Source organism: Dipodomys merriami, unplaced genomic scaffold (assembly GCF_024711535.1).
Source record: "Dipodomys merriami isolate MVZ:Mamm:240054 unplaced genomic scaffold, mDipMer1.0.p SCAF_50, whole genome shotgun sequence".
Classification (NCBI taxonomy): Eukaryota; Metazoa; Chordata; class Mammalia; order Rodentia; family Heteromyidae; genus Dipodomys; species Dipodomys merriami.
Window position 1 is genome coordinate 4,721,913 of NW_027206069.1, and position 7,186 is coordinate 4,729,098.

At 55.7% G+C, this 7,186-nt stretch overlaps 1 long non-coding RNA gene across 1 annotated transcript; it reads right to left on the reverse strand.

Annotated features, from left to right (window-relative positions):
* Positions 1–1,253: 1,253 nt before the first annotated feature.
* LOC138810593 (uncharacterized) lies at positions 1,254–5,263 on the reverse strand. Its single transcript, XR_011367183.1, has 3 exons — positions 5,242–5,263; positions 4,492–4,611; positions 1,254–1,305 (listed from the first exon to the last, which is right to left on the reverse strand). It is a non-coding gene; the product is annotated as an uncharacterized lncRNA (long non-coding RNA).
* Positions 5,264–7,186: the final 1,923 nt, after the last annotated feature.

Sequence of the window (7,186 nt, forward strand, 5' to 3'; positions counted from 1 at the left end):
GCGTGCTTGCTCCTACAGGCCAGTGATGGGGCAGGACACTGGCACCGGCTGAGGGCTCACCCTTGACCCATGGCAGCCACTCCTGAGCAGAGGCTGGCGGTGCTGGTGGTGCTGGTGGCTGCAGGCCAGGTTCAGAGAGGGATCTCAGGGGGCAGAACAGGAAGGAGAGGAACAGACATCCATCCAGTTTGCCCTGAGCGTTGGCGTGAGTGCTGGTGTGAGCACTGGTGTGAATGCTGGTGTGAATGCTGGTGGCTCAGGCCAGGATGGAGGTGGGTCAGGATTCCTCCTTGGGGAGAGGTCTCTGACTTTCATACACAGGTATGGGGGCCCGAGGGGAGGGGGCTCTAAGCTGGGAAGAGGACTCAGGGGAGAGGCTGGGGGTGCAGTCATGCTGAGGAATGTCTGTAGTCTCCGTCTTATGGAGGGAGACGACCTAGGGGTCTTGCAAGAGCAAGGACATGGATGGTTCTGGGATCTTTGGGGCAGGGAGAAGAGGGGAGAGAGCAGGTGCTTTGCCTCTGGGCTGGTGGTCCCATTGGAGGGGGTCAGAGGCTGGCCTTAGTTTGAGGGACATTTATGCATCTGGTTCTTGGCACATTGGCTTCACTTAGGGACTTCTAGTGCCATGATGTCCAGTTCCTGGCCTGTTTTCCTATGGAATCCCCAGCGTCTTCCGGGACCCACGTAGGTAAGATGAACTGACCCGGGACCCTGCGCTCTGCGATGTCCCAGCTCGCGCTAGCCGATGTTGCTCTCTTCTCTCTTTTCAGAGGAGGTGGTGTGGAAACTGAGGCACCAGAGTGGAGACGCTTGCCAGCCTCCTGAGGCCAGAGCCCAGGCCTGTGCGGGCAGAGCCTCTGTCCTGCAGGTTCATCAAGCCAGGTGGGGAGGAGGTGGAGGAGATGGAGACGAGGTGGAGGGAGGCTGATCCCTTTGTTCTCTCTGGCGTGGCAGCTCCCAGACAGCTCACGGGGAGGCTGGCTTCCGTGTGGCCACACAGAGAGTGGGCGCCTGGGTGCCAGACCCTTCCTGGTGGCCAGTGCTTGGGCGGACAGAGCTGGCGGGGTTTATTCAGCCGTCAGCAGGCTCCTGCCGAGGGGGTGGGGCTGAGGGTGGCGATGAGGGAGTCCTGGAGGTTGGTTTTGAAAGGATCCCAGATGATGAAATACACACGTATCCTTCTCTCTCCACTGTGCTCAGGGCCAAGGAAAATCAAGTAAAACCAAGACTGCGGAACTGGTGGGCAGGGCCTGAGTTTTCCCGTGGTGGCGCAGGAGTAAAAGCATGTGCCGGATCTGAGCGCTGGAGACAGACGTGGAGGTTTAGTGTCGCACAGACAGACAGACAGACAGGCAGGCAGTCTCACCTGGTTAGCAGGACCTTGGGGTAGGCTGCTCTGACGCCTGGCTCCTTCACCAGCAAAGCAGAATAGGTAGCAAGGCCTACCTCATCCAGAGATGTGGAAGGATTTATACCTAGAGCCAGGGACCCCGGCCAGGTGGCCAAATGTGGCTGCGCTCACCAGAGCTTTGCAGACCCACTGTGTGAGCCATTTGTTGGCCAAGGGAAATACTTAGCAAGCAAGCATCTGCGAGGTGCCTCACATGGTGTGGGTCTGAAACTTGGTGGTCAGAAACTTATCTTCCAACAGGGGATGGAGAAGACCCCACACAAGGAACAGCACATAGCCCCTTTCCAGACCCTTGCTCCATCTTGAGACCTGGGGCCTGGAAAAGTGGACGGGAGAGAGGGGGGATTGTGTAGCATACCTTGTGGAACGCTGAGGGGCAGTGGTCAGGGCTGGGGGCGGGATGGGCTTCCTATAGTCAGCTACATCGAGCTGTTTGGCAGCCATTCTTGAACTTGTCTTTGCTTTCCTTTCTTGTGACTCCAATGGCTCTTATATAGCCCTTAAATCCCTAGTTATCCAGGGGCTAGATGTTCCTGCCCATAATCCTAGCTACTTAGGAGGCTGAGATCTGAGGATGGCTGTTCAGAGCCAGACTGGACAAGGAAAGCCTGTGAGACTCTTATCTCCAATTAAGCACCAAAAAAGCTAAAGTAGAACTGTGGCTAAAGTGGTAAAGCATTAGACTTGGACAAAAAAGCTCCGGGGCGCTGGGCACCACTGGCTCACACCTGTAATCCTAGCTACTTAAGAGGCTGAGATCTGAGGATAGCAATTCGAAGCCATTCCAGGCAGAAAATTCCATGATACTCTCTTCAATTAACCACCAAACAAACAAACAAAAAGCTGGAAGTGGAGCTGTGGCTCGAGTGCTAGCTTTAAATAAAAAAAGCTTAAGGAGAACACCCAGGCCCTGAGTTCAAGTCCCAGGACTGGCACAAAGCAAAAACAGGAACAAACCCCACAAACCCCCACATCCCCCTCTCACACATGGTCTGGCTTTGGGACTGCATGTAGGCCTTAGGGTGGGCCAGCTGCTGTCCCCAGCAGCGGGGCAGCTGGGAGGGGATCTGCAGCTCACCTGAGGAACTGGCAAGGATTCTGCACAGAGGATGCTTGAGTCTTCTCCCAGTGTAAGGCAAGGGAAGGCATGCAAGGTCAGCGGAGTGCAAAGAACCAGCAGAGAGAGGCTTGCAAGAGCTGGCGGCCAGGTAGGTGGATAGGCAGGCGCTCTTAGATAAGAAGCAAGCAGGAGGAGGAGGAGGAGGAGGAGGAGGAGGAGGAGGAGGAGGAGGAGGAGGAGGAGGAGGAGCAAGACGAGGAGGGGGAAGGGGAGGAGGAGGAGGGGGAGAAGGAAGGTGGAGAGGTGCCCCCAAGGTGGGCTGTTTGGAAAAGCCCTGCATCTGGCAGGTTGGGCGGCTGCGGCCTGGGCCTGCTCCAGGCCGTGGGGCGCTTCCCGCAGGTGGCTCTTTGATCTCCTAACAAATGGCCTATTCAGTATCTCCAAGATGGGACCAGCCTCTGGCAGCCAGGGCGGGAAGGTGAGGAAACACAAGGGGATTGTCTGCCCAGTACTAGACTGGGTGTGGGTTCAGCAAGGCAGACTGTGCATGCAGGAGCAGTTAGCACAACTACTGCCAAAGACACCCCCTCACCCCAACCCCCCTAACCCCAGGCTAAGAGCAGGCCTGGGGGGGGCAAGACCCCAGGCTGCTCAGCCTGCCTTTGCAGGTCCTGGCAGAAGAGGGGGTGGCATGGCTTAGAGCAGGGCATGGGGGCCACTCTGTGTGTGTGTGTGTGTGTGTGTGTGTGTGGGTGTGTGTGTGTGGACACAAACCCAAGGCAGGTAGATCGTTGGTCCTGGCAGTCAGCCTGGCAGCACAGCCTCCGGGACAATGGACAGGGAGAGACCGCACCCTTCTTCCTCAGGGGCTGCTCTGTGGGTGAAGGCCTCTTTCGGGGAGAACCAGTTGAGTATTGTGTCCCGGGTGGCACCTGCCCCTCCCCATTCACAATGAAGTCAATGGTGACCCACAGGGAGAGTCTAAACTGATGTTTTTGAAACGGTAACTCTCGCAACCAAACAGGACAGCTTCCCTCTAGATGTTTACTCTTTATTAGTTAATTTGGGGAGTCTGCCCTCCTGTCAGAAGTATATATGTAGAAGTATGTGTGTGTAGGCATGTATTAACTTATTCAGGCTTGTTTTGTTTTTAAGTTTGGGGGCTTGCTCTTTTGAGGCAGGTGCTCTGCCACTTGAGCTATAGCTCCAGTCCCCTTTGCTTTTGTTAATTTTGGGGATGGAGGTCTTGCTTTATTTTTTTGTCCCCATGGCCCATGATTCTCCTAGTTACATTTCCTACATAGCTGACAGGGACACGTCATCCTAGCCAACTTTTTATTGGTCGACATGAGGTCTCCCGAACGTTTTTGCTCAGGCTGGTCTTGTCACCATCCTGCCAACTTCAGCTTCCTGAATGGCTGGGACTACAGCTATGAGCCACTATACCAGGTTCCAAGTATACATTTAGAAGGTCTGATGGCTGAAAAAGTCCATTGAGAAGGTCCATTGAACCTTCTCATCCCTTGAACATCCAAGAGGAAAAGCTGAGTGTTCGGGGAGAGTGTGGACAGGACAAGTGTGTAATCCTACAGCTCTGGCCCGGCCTTACCTCCCTGCTTGACAATGCTGTGAGCCCAAGGAGGGTCACAGAACTCCTCTGAGTGTCAGGCTCTTCCTCTGGTGACAATGCCCATCTGTAGGGTGCGGGGAAGGTCAAGTGCACAAATACACAGAGATGCGCAGATGCACATGCACATGTGTGTGTGTGTGTGTGCACACGTGCATGCATATACACACATATGTGGTAGTTCTCCATCAACTGTTCCTTTCTCTGTTCATCAAGAATGATAGAAAAGTTGCCCTAGGAATAAACGAACTCCAACTATTTTTATCATACTAAGAGTGGATGAAAAGTCACAAAATTCTTTACAGGTGGTTTTCATTGGATTTAAAAAAAATCCAGGTTGTTTAATCAACAATCTGTTTTCTCCCTTCCAGAGCATTACAATGGACTCACCTTTGAAAATTCAAATCAAGCCATGTAAGTTTTCCCATCCACCTCTTTCCTGGACTCACACATTCACTTCTTTATCCTCTGCAGACATAATAACCACCTCCTGTGTGTGAGGTCTGGGCCCTGGGAAGCAGACAAGGGTAAAGAGGCTTAGTGCTGGGGGGGGGGCGGAGGGGAAACTCTTGGCCCAATGGGTCCCCACAATTTATTCACTGTGATGGGGGGCATATCATTTAAATTCTGTTGTCACGTTGTTCTCTTTTATGTAACCAGAATAATCGTATTTCCCTTGCAGTGTTTGTGAACTGCAGGTAGAATGCTGGACCTGTGGAGACAAGGCGTGGGGCAGTCCTTTCTGCCATCTCCTTTCCTGATGGCCTGCTGTGGTGACAGGCAGAAGAGACGTTTGTCTTCAGGATGCTTGCATTTCCCCATCTTAGGTGGTGTGCAACCCATGCAAAATACAGCCGCAAGACTTCCCGAAGGAGGGCTCCTTTGGGTGGGCCTTGGAAAGCCTGTCCATTTGGAAAGACCCCTGAAAGCGAGCGGTGTCCCCACCAGGCTTTTGAAGCTGTTGCTGAGGTTTCTGGCAGAGCCAGAACTTGCCTACAGTTCCTGGACCCTGTGTGAACCCCCAGTTTGGCGGTGGGGTGGGGCCTGGCAGGGGTGGGGGGAGAGGCTGTCTGTCTGGGCGCTTGGCTCGGCTGAGTGGGAGGGGTTACAGGAAAAGGTAGAACTGGTTTCTCCACTTACCTGACCGCAGAGCCCAGCTATCCTAATGGTTTTGAATGACACCGATGTATCTTGGTCTTGATGGGACCCGTTGGCCACCCTACCAAATGGTCTCTTTCCCATGTGTTTTACCCACTGGAAGTTGCTCCAACTGTCAGGTAGATGGCTTGTGTGGCACAGCTGGAATTTATGGCTCGCAGGACTTTGGGGCCAGGTTTCCTCATGGACACGGCAAGATTGCTGCAGCCAAGGCAGTCCAGTCAAGCCAGTGTGGGACCGAGCTGGGGATGAACGGTGCCAGCCTAGAGCGTGACCCCCAGGGGGCTCTCAGGAAACGGACATTTCCTCTCTGGCTTCTGTTCCTCCATCTGAGAAACAAGCCTGTGCTACCAGGAACCCTGGCCTCCTCCAGGCCCTAGTTCTGCCTTGAGCAAAAATGGACGAATGCTCAGATGCCTCCCAGTTTGGTAATCCAGTGACTCTCCACCCTGGCCAGCTCCTTCCTGTCGACACCCGTCCCCACCCACCTGAGAAACACTGGACCTTGGACAAATCAGACTCGGCCAAGCCATTTCCCAACCCAAGCCCGGGGCGGCTGTGAGTTGCCTGTGTGTAGGTCCGAGGCTGGGCACCACAGGACGAGTGTGGACGCTTCCCCGGCCCCTGCCCTGTCCCTCCCTGCTGCCTGCAGACAAACGAGATGGGGAGATACCGGGGCCTCCTCTGGATTCATGATGCAATTTCCACCAGCGAGTGTGGATTTCTAGAAAGGGAGTGCTCCTCCCTCCGTCAGCGCCCGGCCTTTTGTTCGGGCTCTGGCTCTTGCCTCACCCATCCCCACCCTGTTTGGCAAGCTGGGGCATCCCTGCCAACTGAGTCACCGGGGCCAGGATTCCAAGTAGGATAGGCAGCGGCTGCTGGCCCTGACCCCTGCCGAGGAAGGGCCTGGCGGGAGGAGGGGGGCGGTGGGAGCCCTGGTCTTTCTGGGCATTCCGTCTCTCCTCTTGTCTTCACCATGCTCTAGATACACACCAGGAGAGCCCCTGGCTGGCAGTCACTTGTGTTGGGGCGTGATGGCCAGGGAGTGAGGGAGTGATTCTGCCCTTCAGCTATTGCTGGTTCTTCAAACGCCCTGGGTGTAAGTGTGCTAGTGAGGGCTCCGGCTTGGCCGTGTGCCCCTACCGTGGGAGAGTGGGGGAGAAATGGCTCCCTCCTCTTCCCTACGTATATGGTGATGGCTGAGACGTTTGTTGGTTGTTTCAAAGAGTCCACCCAGGTCTGAGTGCTGACCGTGGCTCAGCGGCTTCCCCAGGCTTCTCTTCCGGTGGCCCTCAGACTGCCTGTCCCGGCTCCTGCCCAGAGGACCTGGGAAGCCAACTCCCTTCTCCGGGTGCGGGGTGGCACCCCATTCTTGATCTCCAGTTCTGATGTCTATCTGGGGCTATTGTCCCACGTTTCCACTGTAACATCTGGTTCAGAGGAATGTGTCCCCACCCGAGCCCGGCGTCCGCCGGAGGCCTCAGAGCCCCGGCCTCAGCCTCCCTGCCTCCTCACACCCCGGCCCACTTGACTCGCGGCTGCCTTTACTTCCGAGGGCCTGTGTCTTCTGTCTGTGTCATGGTTCCCGAGCTCCCACCTCTGACCTGGAGCTTATGTCCTGCCAGCCTGTGTGGGGTGGGCGCGTGGGACCGCAGAGTGGGCCGGTTCTGTGGGACGGCTGTGGGGAGAGGGTCCTGGCCGTTCCTTCACCAGGGCTGTCTGGAGAAAGTGGAAGAGCCAAGTCCCTCCTACCAGTACACACTTCCTCCCCGACAGCCGTCCTTCCCCACTATCCTCTTCCCTCCTTTCCCTGCATGTCGGTGCCGCAGGTCACCTGAGCTACCCGCTCCGACGCCATCTGCCCTGAGGATTTCTGTGGACCCCCACCACCTCTGTCTGATGGTGGTCACCTCTCTGCTTTGAATTC